The 25,916-nt window shown below is 41.4% G+C and overlaps 19 non-coding genes across 19 annotated transcripts; all 19 read right to left on the reverse strand.

Moving 5' to 3' along the window:
* Nucleotides 1–516: 516 nt before the first annotated feature.
* Nucleotides 517–590, reverse strand: trnan-guu (transfer RNA asparagine (anticodon GUU)). The gene has a single exon. It is a non-coding gene; the product is annotated as a tRNA-Asn (tRNA).
* Nucleotides 591–2,890: 2,300 nt separating this feature from the next.
* Nucleotides 2,891–2,964, reverse strand: trnan-guu (transfer RNA asparagine (anticodon GUU)). The gene has a single exon. It is a non-coding gene; the product is annotated as a tRNA-Asn (tRNA).
* Nucleotides 2,965–4,078: 1,114 nt separating this feature from the next.
* Nucleotides 4,079–4,152, reverse strand: trnan-guu (transfer RNA asparagine (anticodon GUU)). The gene has a single exon. It is a non-coding gene; the product is annotated as a tRNA-Asn (tRNA).
* A 1,113-nt stretch (nt 4,153–5,265) lies between these two features.
* trnan-guu (transfer RNA asparagine (anticodon GUU)) lies at nt 5,266–5,339 on the reverse strand. The gene has a single exon. It is a non-coding gene; the product is annotated as a tRNA-Asn (tRNA).
* Nucleotides 5,340–6,452: 1,113 nt separating this feature from the next.
* On the reverse strand, nt 6,453–6,526 carry trnan-guu (transfer RNA asparagine (anticodon GUU)). Its single transcript has one exon. It is a non-coding gene; the product is annotated as a tRNA-Asn (tRNA).
* A 1,113-nt stretch (nt 6,527–7,639) lies between these two features.
* On the reverse strand, nt 7,640–7,713 carry trnan-guu (transfer RNA asparagine (anticodon GUU)). Its single transcript has one exon. It is a non-coding gene; the product is annotated as a tRNA-Asn (tRNA).
* Nucleotides 7,714–8,827: 1,114 nt separating this feature from the next.
* Nucleotides 8,828–8,901, reverse strand: trnan-guu (transfer RNA asparagine (anticodon GUU)). Its single transcript has one exon. It is a non-coding gene; the product is annotated as a tRNA-Asn (tRNA).
* Nucleotides 8,902–10,014: 1,113 nt separating this feature from the next.
* Nucleotides 10,015–10,088, reverse strand: trnan-guu (transfer RNA asparagine (anticodon GUU)). Its single transcript has one exon. It is a non-coding gene; the product is annotated as a tRNA-Asn (tRNA).
* A 1,113-nt stretch (nt 10,089–11,201) lies between these two features.
* trnan-guu (transfer RNA asparagine (anticodon GUU)) lies at nt 11,202–11,275 on the reverse strand. The gene has a single exon. It is a non-coding gene; the product is annotated as a tRNA-Asn (tRNA).
* A 1,113-nt stretch (nt 11,276–12,388) lies between these two features.
* Nucleotides 12,389–12,462, reverse strand: trnan-guu (transfer RNA asparagine (anticodon GUU)). The gene has a single exon. It is a non-coding gene; the product is annotated as a tRNA-Asn (tRNA).
* A 1,113-nt stretch (nt 12,463–13,575) lies between these two features.
* Nucleotides 13,576–13,649, reverse strand: trnan-guu (transfer RNA asparagine (anticodon GUU)). Its single transcript has one exon. It is a non-coding gene; the product is annotated as a tRNA-Asn (tRNA).
* A 1,113-nt stretch (nt 13,650–14,762) lies between these two features.
* Nucleotides 14,763–14,836, reverse strand: trnan-guu (transfer RNA asparagine (anticodon GUU)). The gene has a single exon. It is a non-coding gene; the product is annotated as a tRNA-Asn (tRNA).
* A 1,113-nt stretch (nt 14,837–15,949) lies between these two features.
* On the reverse strand, nt 15,950–16,023 carry trnan-guu (transfer RNA asparagine (anticodon GUU)). Its single transcript has one exon. It is a non-coding gene; the product is annotated as a tRNA-Asn (tRNA).
* A 1,107-nt stretch (nt 16,024–17,130) lies between these two features.
* Nucleotides 17,131–17,204, reverse strand: trnan-guu (transfer RNA asparagine (anticodon GUU)). The gene has a single exon. It is a non-coding gene; the product is annotated as a tRNA-Asn (tRNA).
* Nucleotides 17,205–18,311: 1,107 nt separating this feature from the next.
* Nucleotides 18,312–18,385, reverse strand: trnan-guu (transfer RNA asparagine (anticodon GUU)). Its single transcript has one exon. It is a non-coding gene; the product is annotated as a tRNA-Asn (tRNA).
* A 2,294-nt stretch (nt 18,386–20,679) lies between these two features.
* On the reverse strand, nt 20,680–20,753 carry trnan-guu (transfer RNA asparagine (anticodon GUU)). Its single transcript has one exon. It is a non-coding gene; the product is annotated as a tRNA-Asn (tRNA).
* A 2,294-nt stretch (nt 20,754–23,047) lies between these two features.
* On the reverse strand, nt 23,048–23,121 carry trnan-guu (transfer RNA asparagine (anticodon GUU)). The gene has a single exon. It is a non-coding gene; the product is annotated as a tRNA-Asn (tRNA).
* Nucleotides 23,122–24,228: 1,107 nt separating this feature from the next.
* trnan-guu (transfer RNA asparagine (anticodon GUU)) lies at nt 24,229–24,302 on the reverse strand. The gene has a single exon. It is a non-coding gene; the product is annotated as a tRNA-Asn (tRNA).
* Nucleotides 24,303–25,415: 1,113 nt separating this feature from the next.
* Nucleotides 25,416–25,489, reverse strand: trnan-guu (transfer RNA asparagine (anticodon GUU)). Its single transcript has one exon. It is a non-coding gene; the product is annotated as a tRNA-Asn (tRNA).
* Between the last annotated feature and the right edge of the window lie 427 nt (nt 25,490–25,916).

A 25,916-nucleotide genomic window follows, 5' to 3' on the forward strand; every position in this document is an offset into this window, starting at 1 on the left:
ATCAGAGACCATTGACAGCCATTTAGGTATAGTATAGCAGCAGGTATAGGAACTTGTCATGTTTCATGTTCAACAACACACCAATTACATGTGACAATAGGAAACAAAGCAGGTCAAAAGCGAGCTTACTGTAAATCCAGGAAGGTCTTTCCACATCAGTATAAATGAAAAAATAGCATCTCTGGGTGGGCTCAAATCACCAACCTTTAAACTAACGGCCTAAGGCGCTAACCAATTGCGCCAAAGAGACTTGTGATTATATTAACCCTCAGCAGGACAAAGTCTCATGGAAGCTCAGTACAAGTCAGGAAGTTTCACATCGCTACAATCTGAAAAATGTCATCCATGGGTGGTGTCGAAGCACCAATCTTTAGATAGATTGTCAAATACACTAACTGATTGCACTAGAGAGGCTTGTGTTGGCATTGACCCTCAGCAGGACAAAGTAACAGGGAATCTCATTACAGGTCCAGGATGTCACATTCGCATCATGGAGCACAAGAAACTGAAAGCTCTCATCCCTGGGTGGGCTCGAACCACCAACCTTTAGATTAACAGTCTAACACGCTAACCAATTGCGCCACAGAGACTTGTTGTGTGTCTGACCCTGACACTTGATCGCTGGCCATCCGTGATCTCATCCAACTGTACATGGAGTTTACGAAACAACAACACTTTGTTACAATGGTTGGGTCAACGTGCATCGAAAGTGACGCAACATTTTCAAGGAAGTAGCCCTGTAGTTTTCTAACGTTTGTTAGCTTTTTGAATGGCCTTAAAAGGGCAAAAATGTAGCACAATGTTCGTCAGCGCAACATTATATAAAAAGGCATCTGGCAGGAGTAAATTCAGCCACAATCACAAATATATTTTGATAAATATATATCTTAAACAGCTGCGTTTTCAAGAATGTAATATATGATCGCCAAGCCCATTCAAAATAATTAGGGGACTGACCCTAGAAGAATGATGTAATGGCGAGTCACTTTCATGGCGTATAGGCACACATATTCACACAAACACACACATACTGGACCAACATTGTCCTTCAAGCGAAAGACATTTAAATGCTAAGGGTTTTCATGACAGATTGACATAAATTACATTGTCATACTTGCCGGATTAATATGAATAAATGATATGTTCCATGGAGACCACAGAATGATCAAGCTATTGAGTAACATAATATCAGAGACCATTGACAGCCATTTAGGTATAGTACAGCAGCAGGTATAGGAACTTGTCATCTTTCATGTTCAACAACACACCAATCATATGTGACAATAGGAAACAAAGCAGGTCAAAAGCGAGCTTACTGTAAATCCAGGAAGGTCTTTCCACATCACTATAAATGGAAAGATAGCATCTCTGGGTGGGCTCAAATCACCAACCTTTAAACTAACGGCCTAAGGCGCTAACCAATTGCGCCACAGAGACGTGTGATTATATTGACCCTCAGCAGGCCAAAGTCTCATGGAAGCTCACTACAAGTCAGGAAGTTTCACATCGCTTCAATCTGAAAAATGTCATCCATGGGTGGTGTCGAAGTACCAATCTTTAGATAGCTTGTCAAACACACTAACTGATTGCACTAGAGAGGCTTTTGTTGGCATTGACCCTCAGCAGGACAAAGTAACAGGGAATCTCATTACAGGTCCAGGATGTCACATCCGCATCATGGAGCACAACAAACTGAAAACTCACATCCCTGGGTGGACTCAAACCACCAACCTTTAGATTAACAGTCTAACGCGCTAACCAATTGCGCCACAGAGACCTGTTGTGTGTCTGACCCTGACACTTGATCGCTGGCCATCCGTGATCTCATCCAACTGTACATGGAGTTTACGAAACAACAACACTTTGTTCCAATGGTTGTGTCAACGTGCATCGAAAGTGCCGCAACATTTTCAAGGAAGTAGCCCTGTAGTTTTCTAACGTTTGTTAGCTTTTTGAATGGCCTTAAAAGGGCAAAAATGTAGCACAATGTTCGTCAGCGCAACATTATATAAAAAGGCATCTGGCAGGAGTAAATTCAGCCACAATCACAAATATAATATGATAAATATATATCTTAAACAACTGCGTTTTCACGAATGTAATACATGATCGCCAAGCCCATTCAAAATAATTAGGGGACTGACCCTGGAAGAATGATATAATGGCGAGTCACTTTCATGGCGTATAGGCACACATATTCACACAAACACACACATACTGGACCAACATTGTCCTTGAAGCGAAATACATTTAAATACTAAGGGTTTTCATGCCAGATTGACATAATTTACATTGTCATACTTGCCGGATTAATATGAATAAATGATATGTTCCATGGAGACCACAGAATGATCAAGCTATTGAGTAACATAATATCAGAGACCATTGACAGCCATTTAGGTATAGTATAGCAGCAGGTATAGGAACTTGTCATCTTTCATGTTCAACAACACACCAATCACATGTGTCAATAGGAAACAAAGAAGGTCAAAAGCGAGCTTACTGTAAATCCAGGAAGGTCTTTCCACATCACTATAAATGGAAAGATAGCATCTCTGGGTGGGCTCAAATCACCAACCTTTAAACTAACGGCCTACGGCGCTAACCAATTGCGGCACAGAGACTTGTGATTATATTCACCCTCAGCAGGCCAAAGTCTCATGGAAGCTCACTACAAGTCAGGAAGTTTCACATCGCTAAAATCTGAAAAATGTCATCCATGGGTGGTGTCGAAGCACCAATCTTTAGATAGATTGTCAAACACACTAACTGATTGCACTAGAGAGGCTTGTGTTGGCATTGACCCTCAGCAGGACAAAGTAACAGTGAATCTCATTACAGGTACAGGATGTCACATCCGCATCATGGAGCACAACAAACAGAAAACTCTCATCCCTGGGTGGGCTCGAACCACCAACCTTTAGATTAACAGTCTAACGCGCTAACCAATTGCGCCACAGAGACTTGTTGTGTGTCTGACCCTGACACTTGATCGCTGGCCATCCGTGATCTCATCCAACTGTACATGGAGTTTACGAAACAACAACACTTTGTTCCAATGGTTGTGTCAACGTGCATCGAAAGTGCCGCAACATTTTCAAGGAAGTAGCCATGTAGTTTTCTAACGTTTGTTAGCTTTTTGAATGGCCTTAAAAGGGCAAAAATGTAGCACAATGTTCGTCAGCGCAACATTATATAAAAAGGCATCTGGCAGGAGTAAATTCAGCCACAATCACGAGTATAATTTGATAAATATATATCTTAAACAACTGCGTTTTCACGAATGTAATATATGATCGCCAAGCCCATTCAAAATAATTAGGGGACTGACCCTGGAAGAATGATGTAATGGCGAGTCACTTTCATGGCGTATAGGCACACATATTCACACAAACACACACATACTGGACTCAACATTGTCCTTCAAGCGAAATACATTTAAATGCTAAGGGTTTTCATGCCAGATTGACATCATTTACATTGTCATACTTGCCGGATTAATATGAATAAATGATATGTTCCATGGAGACCACAGAATGATCAAGCTATTGAGTAACATAATATCAGAGACCATTGAAAGCCATTTAGGTATAGTATAGCAGCAGGTATAGGAACTTGTCATCTTTCATGTTCAACAACACACCAATCACATGTGACAATAGGAAACAAAGCAGGTCAAAAGCGAGTTTACTGTAAATCCAGGAAGGTCTTTCCACATCACTATAAATGGAAAGATAGCATCTCTGGGTGGGCTCAAATCACCAACCTTTAAACTAACGGCCTAAGGCGCTAACCAATTGCGCCACAGAGACTTGTGATTATATTCACCCTCAGCAGGCCAAAGTCTCATGGAAGCTCACTACAAGTCAGGAAGTTTCACATCGCTACAATCTGAAAAATGTCATCCATGGGTGGTGTCGAAGCACCAATCTTTAGATAGATTGTCAAACACACTAACTGATTGCACTAGAGAGGCTTGTGTTGGCATTGACCCTCAGCAGGACAAAGTAACAGGGAATCTCATTACAGGTCCAGGATGTCACATCCGCATCATGGAGCACAACAAACTGAAAACTCTCGTCCCTGGGTGGGCTCGAACCACCAACCTTTAGATTAACAGTCTAACGCGCTAACCAATTGCGCCACAGAGACTTGTTGTGTGTCTGACCCTGACACTTGATCGCTGGCCATCCGTGATCTCATCCAACTGTACATGGAGTTTACGAAACAACAACACTTTGTTCCAATGGTTGTGTCAACGTGCATCGAAAGTGCCGCAACATTTTCAAGGAAGTAGCCATGTAGTTTTCTAACGTTTGTTAGCTTTTTGAATGGCCTTAAAAGGGCAAAAATGTAGCACAATGTTCGTCAGCGCAACATTATATAAAAAGGCATCTGGCAGGAGTAAATTCAGCCACAATCACGAATATAATTTGATAAATATATATCTTAAACAACTGCGTTTTCACGAATGTAATATATGATCGCCAAGCCCATTCAAAATAATTAGGGGACTGACCCTGGAAGAATGATGTAATGGCGAGTCACTTTCATGGCGTATAGGCACACATATTCACACAAACACACACATACTGGACCAACATTGTCCTTCAAGCGAAATACATTTAAATGCTAAGGGTTTTCATGCCAGATTGACATCATTTACATTGTCATACTTGCCGGATTAATATGAATAAATGATATGTTCCATGGAGACCACAGAATGATCAAGCTATTGAGTAACATAATATCAGAGACCATTGACAGCCATTTAGGTATAGTATAGCAGCAGGTATAGGAACTTGTCATCTTTCATGTTCAACAACACACCAATCACATGTGACAATAGGAAACAAAGCAGGTCAAAAGCGAGCTTACGGTAAATCCAGGAAGGTCTTTCCACATCACTATAAATGGAAAGATAGCATCTCTGGGTGGGCTGAAATCACCAACCTTTAAACTAACGGCCTAAGGCGCTAACCAATTGCGCCACAGAGACTTGTGATTATATTCACCCTCAGCAGGCCAAAGTCTCATGGAAGCTCACTACAAGTCAGGAAGTTTCACATCGCTACAATCTGAAAAATGTCATCCATGGGTGGTGTCGAAGCACCAATCTTTAGATAGATTGTCAAACACACTAACTGATTGCACTAGAGAGGCTTGTGTTGGCATTGACCCTCAGCAGGACAAAGTAACAGGGAATCTCATTACAGGTCCAGGATGTCACATCCGCATCATGGAGCACAACAAACTGAAAACTCTCGTCCCTGGGTGGGCTCGAACCACCAACCTTTAGATTAACAGTCTAACTCGCTAACCAACTGCGCCACAGAGACTTGTTGTGTGTCTGACCCTGACACTTGATCGCTGGCCATCCGTGATCTCATCCAACTGTACATGGAGTTTACGAAACAACAACACTTTGTTCCAATGGTTGTGTCAACGTGCATCGAAAGTGCCGCAACATTTTCAAGGAAGTAGCCCTGTAGTTTTCTAACGTTTGTTAGCTTTTTGAATGGCCTTAAAAGGGCAAAAATGTAGCACAATGTTCGTCAGCACAACATTATATAAAAAGGCATCTGGCAGGAGTAAATTCAGCCACAATCACAAACATAATTTAAAAAACATATATCTTAAACAACTGCGTTTTCACAAATGTAATATATGATCGCCAAGCCCATTCAAAATAATTAGGGGACTGACCCCGGAAGAATGATGTAATGGCGAGTCACTTTCATGGCGTATAGGCACACATATTCACACAAACACACACATACTGGACCAACATTGTCCTTCAAGCGAGATACATTTAAATGCTAAGGGTTTTCATGCCAGATTGACATCATTTACATTGTCATACTAGCCGGATTAATATGAATAAATGATATGTTCCATGGAGACCACAGAATGATCAAGCTATTGAGTAACAGAAGATCAGAGACCATTGACAGCCATTTAGGTATAGTATAGCAGCAGGTATAGGAACTTGTCATCTTTCATGTTCAACAACACACCAATCACATGTGACAATAGGAAACAAAGCAGGTCAAAAGCGAGCTTACTGTAAATCCAGGAAGGTCTTTCCACATCACTATAAATGGAAAGATAGCATCTCTGGGTGGGCTCAAATCACCAACCTTTAAACTAACAGCCTAAGGCGCTAACCAATTGCGCCACAGAGACTTGTGATTATATTGACCCTCAGCAGGACAAAGTCTCATGGAAGCTCACTACAAGTCAGGAAGTTTCACATCGCTACAATCTGAAGAATGTCATCCATGGGTGGTGTCGAAGCACCAATCTTTAGATAGATTGTCAAACACACTAACTGACTGCACTAGAGAGGCTTGTGTTGGCATTGACCCTCAGCAGGACAAAGTAACAGGGAATCTCATTACAGGTCCAGGATGTCACATCCGCATCATGGAGCACAACAAACTGAAAACTCTCGTCCCTGGGTGGGCTCGAACCACCAACCTTTAGATTAACAGTCTAACGCGCTAACCAATTGCGCCACAGAGACTTGTTGTGTGTCTGACCCTGACACTTGATCGCTGGCCATCCGTGATCTCATCCAACTGTACATGGAGTTTACGAAACAACAACACTTTGTTCCAATGGTTGTGTCAACGTGCATCGAAAGTGCCGCAACATTTTCAAGGAAGTAGCCCTGTAGTTTTCTAACGTTTGTTAGCTTTTTGAATGGCCTTAAAAGGGCAAAAATGTAGCACAATGTTCGTCAGCGCAACATTATATAAAAAGGCATCTGGCAGGAGTAAATTCAGCCACAATCACAAATATAATTTGATAAATATATATCTTAAACAACTGCGTTTTCACGAATGTAATATATGATCGCCAAGCCCATTCAAAATAATTAGGGGACTGACCCTGGAAGAATGATGTAATGGCGAGTCACTTTCATGGCGTATAGGCACACATATTCACACAAACACACACATACTGGACCAACATTGTCCTTCAAGCGAAATACATTTAAATGCTAAGGGTTTTCATGCCAGATTGACATCATTTACATTGTCATACTTGCCGGATTAATATGAATAAATGATATGTTCCATGGAGACCACAGAATGATCAAGCTATTGAGTAACATAATATCAGAGACCATTGACAGCCATTTAGGTATAGTATAGCAGCAGGTATAGGAACTTGTCATCTTTCATGTTCAACAACACACCAATCACATGTGACAATAGGAAACAAAGCAGGTCAAAAGCGAGCTTACTGTAAATCCAGGAAGGTCTTTCCACATCACTATAAATGGAAAGATAGCATCTCTGGGTGGGCTGAAATCACCAACCTTTAAACTAACGGCCTAAGGCGCTAACCAATTGCGCCACAGAGACTTGTGATTATATTCACCCTCAGCAGGCCAAAGTCTCATGGAAGCTCACTACAAGTCAGGAAGTTTCACATCGCTACAATCTGAAAAATGTCATCCATGGGTGGTGTCGAAGCACCAATCTTTAGATAGATTGTCAAACACACTAACTGATTGCACTAGAGAGGCTTGTGTTGGCATTGACCCTCAGCAGGACAAAGTAACAGGGAATCTCATTACAGGTCCAGGATGTCACATCCGCATCATGGAGCACAACAAACTGAAAACTCTCGTCCCTGGGTGGGCTCGAACCACCAACCTTTAGATTAACAGTCTAACGCGCTAACCAATTGCGCCACAGAGACTTGTTGTGTGTCTGACCCTGACACTTGATCGCTGGCCATCCGTGATCTCATCCAACTGTACATGGAGTTTACGAAACAACAACACTTTGTTCACAATGGTTGTGTCAACGTGCATCGAAAGTGCCGCAACATTTTCAAGGAAGTAGCCCTGTAGTTTTCTAACGTTTGTTAGCTTTTTGAATGGCCTTAAAAGGGCAAAAATGTAGCACAATGTTCGTCAGCGCAACATTATATAAAAAGGCATCTGGCAGGAGTAAATTCAGCCACAATCACAAATATAATTTGATAAATATATATCTTAAACAACTGCGTTTTCACGAATGTAATATATGATCGCCAAGCCCATTCAAAATAATTAGGGGACTGACCCTGGAAGAATGATGTAATGGCGAGTCACTTTCATGGCGTATAGGCACACATATTCACACAAACACACACATACTGGACCAACATTGTCCTTCAAGCGAAATACATTTAAATGCTAAGGGTTTTCATGCCAGATTGACATCATTTACATTGTCATACTTGCCGGATTAATATGAATAAATGATATGTTCCATGGAGACCACAGAATGATCAAGCTATTGAGTAACATAATATCAGAGACCATTGACAGCCATTTAGGTATAGTATAGCAGCAGGTATAGGAACTTGTCATCTTTCATGTTCAACAACACACCAATCACATGTGACAATAGGAAACAAAGCAGGTCAAAAGCGAGCTTACGGTAAATCCAGGAAGGTCTTTCCACATCACTATAAATGGAAAGATAGCATCTCTGGGTGGGCTCAAATCACCAACCTTTAAACTAACGGCCTAAGGCGCTAACCAATTGCGCCACAGAGACTTGTGATTATATTGACCCTCAGCAGGCCAAAGTCTCATGGAAGCTCACTACAAGTCAGGAAGTTTCACATCGCTACAATCTGAAAAATGTCATCCATGGGTGGTGTCGAAGCACCAATCTTTAGATAGCTTGTCAAACACACTAACTGATTGCACTAGAGAGGCTTGTGTTGGCATTGACCCTCAGCAGGACAAAGTAACAGGGAATCTCATTACAGGTCCAGGATGTCACATCCGCATCATGGAGCACAACAAACTGAAAACTCTCGTCCCTGGGTGGGCTCGAACCACCAACCTTTAGATTAACAGTCTAACGCGCTAACCAATTGCGCCACAGAGACTTGTTGTGTGTCTGACCCTGACACTTGATCGCTGGCCATCCGTGATCTCATCCAACTGTACATGGAGTTTACGAAACAACAACACTTTGTTCCAATGGTTGTGTCAACGTGCATCGAAAGTGCCGCAACATTTTCAAGGAAGTAGCCCTGTAGTTTTCTAACGTTTGTTAGCTTTTTGAATGGCCTTAAAAGGGCAAAAATGTAGCACAATGTTCGTCAGCGCAACATTATATAAAAAGGCATCTGGCAGGAGTAAATTCAGCCACAATCACAAATATAATTTGATAAATATATATCTTAAACAACTGCGTTTTCACGAATGTAATATATGATCGCCAAGCCCATTCAAAATAATTAGGGGACTGACCCTGGAAGAATGATGTAATGGCGAGTCACTTTCATGGCGTATAGGCACACATATTCACACAAACACACACATACTGGACCAACATTGTCCTTCAAGCGAAATACATTTAAATGCTAAGGGTTTTCATGCCAGATTGACATCATTTACATTGTCATACTTGCCGGATTAATATGAATAAATGATATGTTCCATGGAGACCACAGAATGATCAAGCTATTGAGTAACATAATATCAGAGACCATTGACAGCCATTTAGGTATAGTATAGCAGCAGGTATAGGAACTTGTCATCTTTCATGTTCAACAACACACCAATCACATGTGACAATAGGAAACAAAGCAGGTCAAAAGCGAGCTTACTGTAAATCCAGGAAGGTCTTTCCACATCACTATAAATGGAAAGATAGCATCTCTGGGTGGGCTCAAATCACCAACCTTTAAACTAACGGCCTAAGGCGCTAACCAATTGCGCCACAGAGACTTGTGATTATATTGACCCTCAGCAGGCCAAAGTCTCATGGAAGCTCACTACAAGTCAGGAAGTTTCACATCGCTACAATCTGAAAAATGTCATCCATGGGTGGTGTCGAAGCACCAATCTTTAGATAGATTGTCAAACACACTAACTGATTGCACTAGAGAGGCTTGTGTTGGCATTGACCCTCAGCAGGACAAAGTAACAGGGAATCTCATTACAGGTCCAGGATGTCACATCCGCATCATGGAGCACAACAAACTGAAAACTCTCGTCCCTGGGTGGGCTCGAACCACCAACCTTTAGATTAACAGTCTAACGCGCTAACCAATTGCGCCACAGAGACTTGTTGTGTGTCTGACCCTGACACTTGATCGCTGGCCATCCGTGATCTCATCCAACTGTACATGGAGTTTACGAAACAACAACACTTTGTTCCAATGGTTGTGTCAACGTGCATCGAAAGTGCCGCAACATTTTCAAGGAAGTAGCCCTGTAGTTTTCTAACGTTTGTTAGCTTTTTGAATGGCCTTAAAAGGGCAAAAATGTAGCACAATGTTCGTCAGCGCAACATTATATAAAAAGGCATCTGGCAGGAGTAAATTCAGCCACAATCACAAATATAATTTGATAAATATATATCTTAAACAACTGCGTTTTCACGAATGTAATATATGATCGCCAAGCCCATTCAAAATAATTAGGGGACTGACCCTGGAAGAATGATGTAATGGCGAGTCACTTTCATGGCGTATAGGCACACATATTCACACAAACACACACATACTGGACCAACATTGTCCTTCAAGCGAAATACATTTAAATGCTAAGGGTTTTCATGCCAGATTGACATCATTTACATTGTCATACTTGCCGGATTAATATGAATAAATGATATGTTCCATGGAGACCACAGAATGATCAAGCTATTGAGTAACATAATATCAGAGACCATTGACAGCCATTTAGGTATAGTATAGCAGCAGGTATAGGAACTTGTCATCTTTCATGTTCAACAACACACCAATCACATGTGACAATAGGAAACAAAGCAGGTCAAAAGCGAGCTTACTGTAAATCCAGGAAGGTCTTTCCACATCACTATAAATGGAAAGATAGCATCTCTGGGTGGGCTGAAATCACCAACCTTTAAACTAACGGCCTAAGGCGCTAACCAATTGCGCCACAGAGACTTGTGATTATATTCACCCTCAGCAGGCCAAAGTCTCATGGAAGCTCACTACAAGTCAGGAAGTTTCACATCGCTACAATCTGAAAAATGTCATCCATGGGTGGTGTCGAAGCACCAATCTTTAGATAGATTGTCAAACACACTAACTGATTGCACTAGAGAGGCTTGTGTTGGCATTGACCCTCAGCAGGACAAAGTAACAGGGAATCTCATTACAGGTCCAGGATGTCACATCCGCATCATGGAGCACAACAAACTGAAAACTCTCGTCCCTGGGTGGGCTCGAACCACCAACCTTTAGATTAACAGTCTAACGCGCTAACCAATTGCGCCACAGAGACTTGTTGTGTGTCTGACCCTGACACTTGATCGCTGGCCATCCGTGATCTCATCCAACTGTACATGGAGTTTACGAAACAACAACACTTTGTTCCAATGGTTGTGTCAACGTGCATCGAAAGTGCCGCAACATTTTCAAGGAAGTAGCCCTGTAGTTTTCTAACGTTTGTTATCTTTTTGAATGGCCTTAAAAGGGCAAAAATGTAGCACAATGTTCGTCAGCGCAACATTATATAAAAAGGCATCTGGCAGGAGTAAATTCAGCCACAATCACAAATATAATTTGATAAATATATATCTTAAACAACTGCGTTTTCACGAATGTAATATATGATCGCCAAGCCCATTCAAAATAATTAGGGGACTGACCCTGGAAGAATGATGTAATGGCGAGTCACTTTCATGGCGTATAGGCACACATATTCACACAAACACACACATACTGGACCAACATTGTCCTTCAAGCGAAATACATTTAAATGCTAAGGGTTTTCATGCCAGATTGACATCATTTACATTGTCATACTTGCCGGATTAATATGAATAAATGATATGTTCCATGGAGACCACAGAATGATCAAGCTATTGAGTAACATAATATCAGAGACCATTGACAGCCATTTAGGTATAGTATAGCAGCAGGTATAGGAACTTGTCATCTTTCATGTTCAACAACACACCAATCACATGTGACAATAGGAAACAAAGCAGGTCAAAAGCGAGCTTACTGTAAATCCAGGAAGGTCTTTCCACATCACTATAAATGGAAAGATAGCATCTCTGGGTGGGCTGAAATCACCAACCTTTAAACTAACGGCCTAAGGCGCTAACCAATTGCGCCACAGAGACTTGTGATTATATTGACCCTCAGCAGGCCAAAGTCTCATGGAAGCTCACTACAAGTCAGGAAGTTTCACATCGCTACAATCTGAAAAATGTCATCCATGGGTGGTGTCGAAGCACCAATCTTTAGATAGATTGTCAAACACACTAACTGATTGCACTAGAGAGGCTTGTGTTGGCATTGACCCTCAGCAGGACAAAGTAACAGGGAATCTCATTACAGGTCCAGGATGTCACATCCGCATCATGGAGCACAACAAACTGAAAACTCTCGTCCCTGGGTGGGCTCGAACCACCAACCTTTAGATTAACAGTCTAACGCGCTAACCAATTGCGCCACAGAGACTTGTTGTGTGTCTGACCCTGACACTTGATCGCTGGCCATCCGTGATCTCATCCAACAGTACATGGAGTTTACGAAACAACAACACTTTGTTCCAATGGTTGTGTCAACGTGCATCGAAAGTGCCGCAACATTTTCAAGGAAGTAGCCCTGTAGTTTTCTAACGTTTGTTAGCTTTTTGAATGGCCTTAAAAGGGCAAAAATGTAGCACAATGTTCGTCAGCGCAACATTATATAAAAAGGCATCTGGCAGGAGTAAATTCAGCCACAATCACAAATATAATTTGATAAATATATATCTTAAACAACTGCGTTTTCACGAATGTAATATATGATCGCCAAGCCCATTCAAAATAATTAGGGGACTGACCCCGGAAGAATGATGTAATGGCGTGTCACTTTCATGGCGTATAGGCACACATATTCACACAAACACACACATACTGGACCAACATTGTCCTTCAAGCGAAATACATTTAAATGCTAAGGGTTTTCATGCCAGATTGACATCATTTACATTGTCATACTTGCCGGATTAATATGAATAAATGATATGTTCCATGGAGACCACAGAATGATCAAGCTATTGAGTAACATAATATCAGAGACCATTGACAGCCATTTAGGTATAGTATAGCAGCAGGTATAGGAACTTGTCATCTTTCATGTTCAACAACACACCAATCACATGTGACAATAGGAAACAAAGCAGGTCAAAAGCGAGCTTACTGTAAATCCAGGAAGGTCTTTCCACATCACTATAAATGGAAAGATAACATCTCTGGGTGGGCTGAAATCACCAACCTTTAAACTAACGGCCTAAGGCGCTAACCAATTGCGCCACAGAGACTTGTGATTATATTGACCCTCAGCAGGCCAAAGTCTCATGGAAGCTCACTACAAGTCAGGAAGTTTCACATCGCTACAATCTGAAAAATGTCATCCATGGGTGGTGTCGAAGCACCAATCTTTAGATAGATTGTCAAACACACTAACTGATTGCACTAGAGAGGCTTGTGTTGGCATTGACCCTCAGCAGGACAAAGTAACAGGGAATCTCATTACAGGTCCAGGATGTCACATCCGCATCATGGAGCACAACAAACTGAAAACTCAAGTCCCTGGGTGGGATTGAACCACCAACCTTTAGATTAACAGTCTAACGCACTAACCAATTGCGCCACAGAGACTTGTTGTGTATCTGACCCTGACACTTGATCGCTGGTCATCCGTGTTCTCATCCAACAGTACATGGAGTTTACGAAACAACAACACTTTGTTCCAATGGTTGTGTCAACGTGCATCGAAAGTGCCGCAACATTTTCAAGGAAGTAGCCCTGTAGTTTTCTAACGTTTGTTAGCTTTTTGAATGGCCTTAAAAGGGCAAAAATGTAGCACAATGTTCGTCAGCGCAACATTATATAAAAAGGCATCTGGCAGGAGTAAATTCAGCCACAATCACAAATATAATTTGATAAATATATATCTTAAACAACTGCGTTTTCACGAATGTAATATATGATCGCCAAGCCCATTCAAAATAATTAGGGGACTGACCCCGGAAGAATGATGTAATGGCGTGTCACTTTCATGGCGTATAGGCACACATATTCACACAAACACACACATACTGGACCAACATTGTCCTTCAAGCGAAATACATTTAAATGCTAAGGGTTTTCATGCCAGATTGACATCATTTACATTGTCATACTTGCCGGATTAATATGAATAAATGATATGTTCCATGGAGACCACAGAATGATCAAGCTATTGAGTAACATAATATCAGAGACCATTGACAGCCATTTAGGTATAGTATAGCAGCAGGTATAGGAACTTGTCATCTTTCATGTTCAACAACACACCAATCACATGTGACAATAGGAAACAAAGCAGGTCAAAAGCGAGCTTACTGTAAATCCAGGAAGGTCTTTCCACATCACTATAAATGGAAAGATAACATCTCTGGGTGGGCTGAAATCACCAACCTTTAAACTAACGGCCTAAGGCGCTAACCAATTGCGCCACAGAGACTTGTGATTATATTGACCCTCAGCAGGCCAAAGTCTCATGGAAGCTCACTACAAGTCAGGAAGTTTCACATCGCTACAATCTGAAAAATGTCATCCATGGGTGGTGTCGAAGCACCAATCTTTAGATAGATTGTCAAACACACTAACTGATTGCACTAGAGAGGCTTGTGTTGGCATTGACCCTCAGCAGGACAAAGTAACAGGGAATCTCATTACAGGTCCAGGATGTCACATCCGCATCATGGAGCACAACAAACTGAAAACTCTCGTCCCTGGGTGGGCTCGAACCACCAACCTTTAGATTAACAGTCTAACGCGCTAACCAATTGCGCCACAGAGACTTGTTGTGTATCTGACCCTGACACTTGATCGCTGGTCATCCGTGTTCTCATCCAACAGTACATGGAGTTTACGAAACAACAACACTTTGTTCCAATGGTTGTGTCAACGTGCATCGAAAGTGCCGCAACATTTTCAAGGAAGTAGCCCTGTAGTTTTCTAACGTTTGTTAGCTTTTTGAATGGCCTTAAAAGGGCAAAAATGTAGCACAATGTTCGTCAGCGCAACATTATATAAAAAGGCATCTGGCAGGAGTAAATTCAGCCACAATCACAAATATAATTTGATAAATATATATCTTAAACAACTGCGTTTTCACGAATGTAATATATGATCGCCAAGCCCATTCAAAATAATTAGGGGACTGACCCCGGAAGAATGATGTAATGGCGTGTCACTTTCATGGCGTATAGGCACACATATTCACACAAACACACACATACTGGACCAACATTGTCCTTCAAGCGAAATACATTTAAATGCTAAGGGTTTTCATGCCAGATTGACATCATTTACATTGTCATACTTGCCGGATTAATATGAATAAATGATATGTTCCATGGAGACCACAGAATGATCAACCTATTGAGTAACAGAATATCAGAGACCATTGACAGCCATTTAGGTATAGTATAGCAGCAGGTATAGGAACTTGTCATCTTTCATGTTCAACAACACACCAATCACATGTGACAATAGGAAACAAAGCAGGTCAAAAGCCAGTTTACTGTAAATCCAGGAAGGTCTTTCCACATCACTATAAATGGAAAGAAAGCATCTCTGGGTGGGCTCAAATCACCAACCTTTAAACTAACGGCCTAAGGCGCTAACCAATTGCGCAACAGAGACTTGTGGTTATATTGACCCTCAGCAGGCCAAAGTCTCATGGAAGCTAACTACAAGTCAGGAAGTTTCACATCGCTACAATCTGAAAAATGTCATCCATGGGTGGTGTCGAAGGACCAATCTTTAGATAGATTGTCAAACACACTAACTGATTGCACTAGAGAGGCTTGTGTTGGCATTGACCCTCAGCAGGACAAAGTAACAGGGAATCTCATTACAGGTCCAGGATGTCACATCCGCATCATGGAGCACAACAAACTGAAAACTCAAGTCCCTGGGTGGGATCGAACCACCAACCTTTAGATTAACAGTCTAACGCACTAACCAATTGCGCCACAGAGACTTGTTGTGTATCTGACCCTGACACTTGATCGCTGGTCATCCGTGTTCTCATCCAACAGTACATGGAGTTTACGAAACAACAACACTTTGTTCCAATGGTTGTGTCAACGTGCATCGAAAGTGCCGCAACATTTTCAAGGAAGTAGCCCTGTAGTTTTCTAACGTTTGTTAGCTTTTTGAATGGCCTTAAAAGGGCAAAAATGTAGCACAATGTTCGTCAGCGCAACATTATATAAAAAGGCATCTGGCAGGAGTAAATTCAGCCACAATCACAAATATAATTTGATAAATATATATCTTAAACAACTGCGTTTTCACGAATGTAATATATGATCGCCAAGCCCATTCAAAATAATTAGGGGACTGACCCCGGAAGAATGATGTAATGGCGTGTCACTTTCATGGCGTATAGGCACACATATTCACACAAACACACACATACTGGACCAACATTGTCCTTCAAGCGAAATACATTTAAATGCTAAGGGTTTTCATGCCAGATTGACATCATTTACATTGTCATACTTGCCGGATTAATATGAATAAATGATATGTTCCATGGAGACCACAGAATGATCAACCTATTGAGTAACAGAATATAAGAGACCATTGACAGCCATTTAGGTATAGTATAGCAGCAGGTATAGGAACTTGTCATCTTTCATGTTCAACAACACACCAATCACATGTGACAATAGGAAACAAAGCAGGTCAAAAGCCAGTTTACTGTAAATCCAGGAAGGTCTTTCCACATCACTATAAATGGAAAGAAAGCATCTCTGGGTGGGCTCAAATCACCAACCTTTAAACTAACGGCCTAAGCCGCTAACCAATTGCGCAACAGAGACTTGTGGTTATATTGACCCTCAGCAGGCCAAAGTCTCATGGAAGCTAACTACAAGTCAGGAAGTTTCACATCGCTACAATCTGAAAAATGTCATCCATGGGTGGTGTCGAAGGACCAATCTTTAGATAGATTGTCAAACACACTAACTGATTGCACTAGAGAGGCTTGTGTTGGCATTGACCCTCAGCAGCACAAAATAACAGGGAATCTCATTACAGGATGTCACATCCGCATCATGGAGCACAACAAACTGAAAACTCTCGTCCCTGGGTGGGCTCGAACCACCAACCTTTAGATTAACAGTCTAACGCGCTAACCAATTGCGCCACAGAGACTTGTTGTGTGTCTGACCCTGACACTTGATCGCTGGCCATCCGTGATCTCATCCAACTGTACATGGAGTTTACGAAACAACAACACTTTGTTCCAATGGTTGTGTCAATGTGCATCGAAAGTGCCGCAACATTTTCAAGGAAGTAGCCCTGTAGTTTTCTAACGTTTGTTAGCTTTTTGAATGGCCTTAAAAGGGCAAAAATGTAGCACAATGTTCGTCAGCACAACATTATATAAAAAGGCATCTGGCAGGAGTAAATTTGGCCACAATCACAAATATAATTTGATAAATATATATCTTAAACAACTGCGTTTTCACGAATGTAATATATGATCGCCAAGCCCATTCAAAATAATTAGGGGACTGACCCTGGAAGAATGATGTAATGGCGAGTCACTTTCATGTCGTATAGGCACACATATTCACACAAATACACACATACTGGACCAACATTGTCCTTCAAGCGAAATACATTTAAATGCTAAGGGTTTTCATGCCAGATTGACATCATTTACATTGTCATACATGCCGGATTAATATGAATGAATGATATGTTCCATGGAGACCACAGAATGATCAAGCTATTGAGTAACAGAAGATCAGAGACCATTGACAGCCATTTAGGTATAGTATAGCAGCAGGTATAGGAACTTGTCATCTTTCATGTTCAACAACACACCAATCACATGTGACAATAGGAAACAAAGCAGGTCAAAAGCGAGCTTACTGTAAATCCAGGAAGGTCTTTCCACATCAGTATAAATGAAAAAATAGCATCTCTGGGTGGGCTCAAATCACCAACCTTTAAACTAACGGCCTAAGGCGCTAACCAATTGCGCCACAGAGACTTGTGATTATATTCACCCTCAGCAGGCCAAAGTCTCATGGAAGCTCTCTACAAGTCAGGAAGTTTCACATCGCTACAATCTGAAAAAAGTCATCCATGGGTGGTGTCGAAGCACCAATCTTTAGATAGATTGTCAAACACACTAACTGATTGCACTAGAGAGGCTTGTGTTGGCATTGACCCTCAGCAGCACAAAATAACAGGGAATCTCATTACAGGATGTCACATCCGCATCATGGAGCACAACAAACTGAAAACTCTCGTCCCTGGGTGGGCTCGAACCACCAACCTTTAGATTAACAGTCTAACGCGCTAACCAATTGCGCCACAGAGACTTGTTGTGTATCTGACCCTGACACTTGATCGCTGGCCATCCGTGTTCTCATCCAACAGTACATGGAGTTTACGAAACAACAACACTTTGTTCCAATGGTTGTGTCAACGTGCATCGAAAGTGCCGCAAAATTTTCAAGGAAGTAGCCCTGTAGTTTTCTAACGTTTGTTAGCTTTTTGAATGGCCTTAAAAGGGCAAAAATGTAGCACAATGTTCGTCAGCGCAACATTATATAAAAAGGCATCTGGCAGGAGTAAATTCAGCCACAATCACAAATATAATTTGATAAATATATATCTTAAACAACTGCGTTTTCACGAATGTAATATATGATCGCCAAGCCCATTCAAAATAATTAGGGGACTGACCCTGGAAGAATGATGTAATGGCGAGTCACTTTCATGTCGTATAGGTACACATATTCACACAAACACACACATACTGGACCAACATTGTCCTTCAAGCGAAATACATTTAAATGCTAAGGGTTTTCATGCCAGATTGACATCATTTACATTGTCATACTTGCCGGATTAATATGAATAAATGATATGTTCCATGGAGACCACAGAATGATCAAGCTATTGAGTAACATAATATCAGAGACCATTGACAGCCATTTAGGTATAGTATAGCAGCAGGTATAGGAACTTGTCATCTTTCATGTTCAACAACACACCAATCACATGTGACAATAGGAAACAAAGCAGGTCAAAAGCGAGCTTACTGTAAATCCAGGAAGGTCTTTCCACATCACTATAAATGGAAAGATAGCATCTCTGGGTGGGCTGAAATCACCAACCTTTAAACTAACGGCCTAAGGCGCTAACCAATTGCGCCACAGAGACTTGTGATTATATTGACCCTCAGCAGGCCAAAGTCTCATGGAAGCTCACTACAAGTCAGGAAGTTTCACATCGCTACAATCTGAAAAATGTCATCCATGGGTGGTGTCGAAGCACCAATCTTTAGATAGATTGTGAAACACACTAACTGATTGCACTAGAGATGCTTGTGTTGGCATTGACCCTCAGCAGCACAAAATAACAGGGAATCTCATTACAGGATGTCACATCCGCATCATGGAGCACAACAAACTGAAAACTCTCATCCCTGGGTGGGCTCGAACCACCAACCTTTAGATTAACAGTCTACCGCGCTAACCAATTGCGCCACAGAGACTTGTTGTGTATCTGACCCTGACACTTGATCGCTGGCCATCCGTGTTCTCATCCAACAGTACATGGAGTTTACGAAACAACAACACTTTGTTCCAATGGTTGTGTCAACGTGCATCGAAAGTGCCGCAACATTTTCAAGGAAGTAGCCCTGTAGTTTTCTAACGTTTGTTAGCTTTTTGAATGGCCTTAAAAGGGCAAAAATGTAGCACAATGTTTGTCAGCGCAACATTATATAAAAAGGCATCTGGCAGGAGTAAATTCAGCCACAATCACAAATATAATTTGATAAATATATATCTTAAACAACTGCGTTTTCACAAATGTAATATATGATCGCCAAGCCCATTCAAAATAATTAGGGGACTGACCCTGGAAGAATGATGTAATGGCGAGTCACTTTCATGTCGTATAGGTACACATATTCACACAAACACACACATACTGGACCAACATTGTCCTTCAAGCGAAATACATTTAAATGCTAAGGGTTTTCATGCCAGATTGACATCATTTACATTGTCATACTTGCCGGATTAATATGAATAAATGATATGTTCCATGGAGACCACAGAATGATCAAGCTATTGAGTAACATAATATCAGAGACCATTGACAGCCATTTAGGTATAGTATAGCAGCAGGTATAGGAACTTGTCATCTTTCATGTTCAACAACACACCAATCACATGTGACAATAGGAAACAAAGCAGGTCAAAAGCGAGCTTACTGTAAATCCAGGAAGGTCTTTCCACATCACTATAAATGGAAAGATAGCATCTCTGGGTGGGCTGAAATCACCAACCTTTAAACTAACGGCCTAAGGCGCTAACCAATTGCGCCACAGAGACTTGTGATTATATTGACCCTCAGCAGGCCAAAGTCTCATGGAAGCTCACTACAAGTCAGGAAGTTTCACATCGCTACAATCTGAAAAATGTCATCCATGGGTGGTGTCGAAGCACCAATCTTTAGATAGATTGTCAAACACACTAACTGATTGCACTAGAGAGGCTTGTGTTGGCATTGACCCTCAGCAGGACAAAGTAACAGGGAATCTCATTACAGGTCCAGGATGTCACATCCGCATCATGGAGCACAACAAACTGAAAACTCTCGTCCCTGGGTGGGTTCGAACCACCAACCTTTAGATTAACAGTCTAACGCGCTAACCAATTGCGCCACAGAGACTTGCTGTGTATCTGACCCTGACACTTGATCGCTGGCCATCCGTGTTCTCATCCAACAGTACATGGAGTTTACGAAACAACAACACTTTGTTCAAATGGTTGTGTCAACGTGCATCGAAAGTGCCGCAAAATTTTCAAGGAAGTAGCCCTGTAGTTTTCTAACGTTTGTTAGCTTTTTGAATGGCCTTAAAAGGGCAAAAATGTAGCACAATGTTCGTCAGCGCAACATTATATAAAAAGGCATCTGGCAGGAGTAAATTCAGCCACAATCACAAATATAATTTGATAAATATATATCTTAAACAACTGCGTTTTCACGAATGTAATATATGATCGCCAAGCCCATTCAAAATAATTAGGGGACTGACCCTGGAAGAATGATGTAATGGCGAGTCACTTTCATGGCGCATAGGCACACATATTCACACAAACACACACATACTGGACCAACATTGTCCTTCAAGCGAAATACATTTAAATGCTAAGGGTTTTCATGCCAGATTGACATAATTTACATTGTCATACTTGCCGGATTAATATGAATAAATGATATGTTCCATGGAGACCACAGAATGATCAAGCTATTGAGTAACATAATATCAGAGACCATTGACAGCCATTTAGGTATAGTATAGCAGCAGGTATAGGAACTTGTCATCTTTCATGTTCAACAACACACCAATCACATGTGACAATAGGAAACAAAGCAGGTCAAAAGCGAGCTTACTGTAAATCCAGGAAGGTCTTTCCACATCACTATAAATGGAAAGATAGCATCTCTGGGTGGGCTGAAATCACCAACCTTTAAACTAACGGCCTAAGGCGCTAACCAATTGCGCCACAGAGACTTGTGATTATATTGACCCTCAGCAGGCCAAAGTCTCATGGAAGCTCACTACAAGTCAGGAAGTTTCACATCGCTACAATCTGAAAAATGTCATCCATGGGTGGTGTCGAAGCACCAATCTTTAGATAGATTGTGAAACACACTAACTGATTGCACTAGAGATGCTTGTGTTGGCATTGACCCTCAGCAGCACAAAATAACAGGGAATCTCATTACAGGATGTCACATCCGCATCATGGAGCACAACAAACTGAAAACTCTCGTCCCTGGGTGGGCTCGAACCACCAACCTTTAGATTAACAGTCTACCGCGCTAACCAATTGCGCCACAGAGACTTGTTGTGTATCTGACCCTGACACTTGATCGCTGGCCATCCGTGTTCTCATCCAACAGTACATGGAGTTTACGAAACAACAACACTTTGTTCCAATGGTTGTGTCAACGTGCATCGAAAGTGCCGCAACATTTTCAAGGAAGTAGCCCTGTAGTTTTCTAACGTTTGTTAGCTTTTTGAATGGCCTTAAAAGGGCAAAAATGTAGCACAATGTTTGTCAGCGCAACATTATATAAAAAGGCATCTGGCAGGAGTAAATTCAGCCACAATCACAAATATAATTTGATAAATATATATCTTAAACAACTGCGTTTTCACAAATGTAATATATGATCGCCAAGCCCATTCAAAATAATTAGGGGACTGACCCTGGAAGAATGATGTAATGGCGAGTCACTTTCATGTCGTATAGGTACACATATTCACACAAACACACACATACTGGACCAACATTGTCCTTCAAGCGAAATACATTTAAATGCTAAGGGTTTTCATGCCAGATTGACATCATTTACATTGTCATACTTGCCGGATTAATATGAATAAATGATATGTTCCATGGAGACCACAGAATGATCAAGCTATTGAGTAACATAATATCAGAGACCATTGACAGCCATTTAGGTATAGTATAGCAGCAGGTATAGGAACTTGTCATCTTTCATGTTCAACAACACACCAATCACATGTGACAATAGGAAACAAAGCAGGTCAAAAGCGAGCTTACTGTAAATCCAGGAAGGTCTTTCCACATCACTATAAATGGAAAGATAGCATCTCTGGGTGGGCTGAAATCACCAACCTTTAAACTAACGGCCTAAGGCGCTAACCAATTGCGCCACAGAGACTTGTGATTATATTGACCCTCAGCAGGCCAAAGTCTCATGGAAGCTCACTACAAGTCAGGAAGTTTCACATCGCTACAATCTGAAAAATGTCATCCATGGGTGGTGTCGAAGCACCAATCTTTAGATAGATTGTCAAACACACTAACTGATTGCACTAGAGAGGCTTGTGTTGGCATTGACCCTCAGCAGGACAAAGTAACAGGGAATCTCATTACAGGTCCAGGATGTCACATCCGCATCATGGAGCACAACAAACTGAAAACTCTCGTCCCTGGGTGGGTTCGAACCACCAACCTTTAGATTAACAGTCTAACGCGCTAACCAATTGCGCCACAGAGACTTGCTGTGTATCTTACCCTGACACTTGATCGCTGGCCATCCGTGTTCTCATCCAACAGTACATGGAGTTTACGAAACAACAACACTTTGTTCCAATGGTTGTGTCAACGTGCATCGAAAGTGCCGCAAAATTTTCAAGGAAGTAGCCCTGTAGTTTTCTAACGTTTGTTAGCTTTTTGAATGGCCTTAAAAGGGCAAAAATGTAGCACAATGTTCGTCAGCGCAACATTATATAAAAAGGCATCTGGCAGGAGTAAATTCAGCCACAATCACAAATATAATTTGATAAATATATATCTTAAACAACTGCGTTTTCACGAATGTAATATATGATCGCCAAGCCCATTCAAAATAATTAGGGGACTGACCCTGGAAGAATGATGTAATGGCGAGTCACTTTCATGGCGCATAGGCACACATATTCACACAAACACACACATACTGGACCAACATTGTCCTTCAAGCGAAATACATTTAAATGCTAAGGGTTTTCATGCCAGATTGACATAATTTACATTGTCATACTTGCCGGATTAATATGAATAAATGATATGTTCCATGGAGACCACAGAATGATCAAGCTATTGAGTAACATAATATCAGAGACCATTGACAGCCATTTAGGTATAGTATAGCAGCAGGTATAGGAACTTGTCATCTTTCATGTTCAACAACACACCAATCACATGTGACAATAGGAAACAAAGCAGGTCAAAAGCGAGCTTACTGTAAATCCAGGAAGGTCTTTCCACATCACTATAAATGGAAAGAAAGCATCTCTGGGTGGGCTCAAATCACCAACCTTTAAACTAACGGCGTAAGGCGCTAACCAATTGCGCCACAGAGACTTGTGGTTATATTGACCCTCAGCAGGCCAAAGTCTCATGGAAGCTCACTACAAGTCAGGAAGTTTCACATCGCTACAATCTGAAAAATGTCATCCATGGGTGGTGTCGAAGCACCAATCTTTAGATAGATTGTGAAACACACTAACTGATTGCACTAGAGATGCTTGTGTTGGCATTGACCCTCAGCAGCACAAAATAACAGGGAATCTCATTACAGGATGTCACATCCGCATCATGGAGCACAACAAACTGAAAACTCTCGTCCCTGGGTGGGCTCGAACCACCAACCTTTAGATTAACAGTCTAACGCACTAACCAATTGCGCCACAGAGACTTGTTGTGTATCTGACCCTGACACTTGATCGCTGGCCATCCGTGTTCTCATCCAACAGTACATGGAGTTTACGAAACAACAACACTTTGTTCCAATGGTTGTGTCAACGTGCATCGAAAGTGCCGCAAAATTTTCAAGGAAGTAGCCCTGTAGTTTTCTAACGTTTGTTAGCTTTTTGAATGGCCTTAAAAGGGCAAAAATGTAGCACAATGTTCGTCAGCGCAACATTATATAAAAAGGCATCTGGCAGGAGTAAATTCAGCCACAATCACAAATATAATTTGATAAATATATATCTTAAACAACTGCGTTTTCACAAATGTAATATATGATCGCCAAGCCCATTCAAAATAATTAGGGGACTGACCCTGGAAGAATGATGTAATGGCGAGTCACTTTCATGTCGTATAGGTACACATATTCACACAAACACACACATACTGGACCAACATTGTCCTTCAAGCGAAATACATTTAAATGCTAAGGGTTTTCATGCCAGATTGACATCATTTACATTGTCATACTTGCCGGATTAATATGAATAAATGATATGTTCCATGGAGACCACAGAATGATCAAGCTATTGAGTAACATAATATCAGAGACCATTGACAGCCATTTAGGTATAGTATAGCAGCAGGTATAGGAACTTGTCATCTTTCATGTTCAACAACACACCAATCACATGTGACAATAGGAAACAAAGCAGGTCAAAAGCGAGCTTACTGTAAATCCAGGAAGGTCTTTCCACATCACTATAAATGGAAAGATAGCATCTCTGGGTGGGCTGAAATCACCAACCTTTAAACTAACGGCCTAAGGCGCTAACCAATTGCGCCACAGAGACTTGTGATTATATTGACCCTCAGCAGGCCAAAGTCTCATGGAAGCTCACTACAAGTCAGGAAGTTTCACATCGCTACAATCTGAAAAATGTCATCCATGGGTGGTGTCGAAGCACCAATCTTTAGATAGATTGTCAAACACACTAACTGATTGCACTAGAGAGGCTTGTGTTGGCATTGACCCTCAGCAGGACAAAGTAACAGGGAATCTCATTACAGGTCCAGGATGTCACATCCGCATCATGGAGCACAACAAACTGAAAACTCTCGTCCCTGGGTGGGTTCGAACCACCAACCTTTAGATTAACAGTCTAACGCGCTAACCAATTGCGCCACAGAGACTTGCTGTGTATCTGACCCTGACACTTGATCGCTGGCCATCCGTGTTCTCATCCAACAGTACATGGAGTTTACGAAACAACAACACTTTGTTCCAATGGTTGTGTCAACGTGCATCGAAAGTGCGGCAAAATTTTCAAGGAAGTAGCCCTGTAGTTTTCTAACGTTTGTTAGCTTTTTGAATGGCCTTAAAAGGGCAAAAATGTAGCACAATGTTCGTCAGCGCAACATTATATAAAAAGGCATCTGGCAGGAGTAAATTCAGCCACAATCACAAATATAATTTGATAAATATATATCTTAAACAACTGCGTTTTCACGAATGTAATATATGATCGCCAAGCAAATTCAAAATAATTAGGGGACTGACCCTGGAAGAATGATGTAATGGCGAGTCACTTTCATGGCGCATAGGCACACATATTCACAC

Source organism: Salmo salar, chromosome 07 (genome assembly GCF_965601325.2).
Source record: "Salmo salar chromosome 07, fSalSal1, whole genome shotgun sequence".
Classification (NCBI taxonomy): Eukaryota; Metazoa; Chordata; class Actinopteri; order Salmoniformes; family Salmonidae; genus Salmo; species Salmo salar.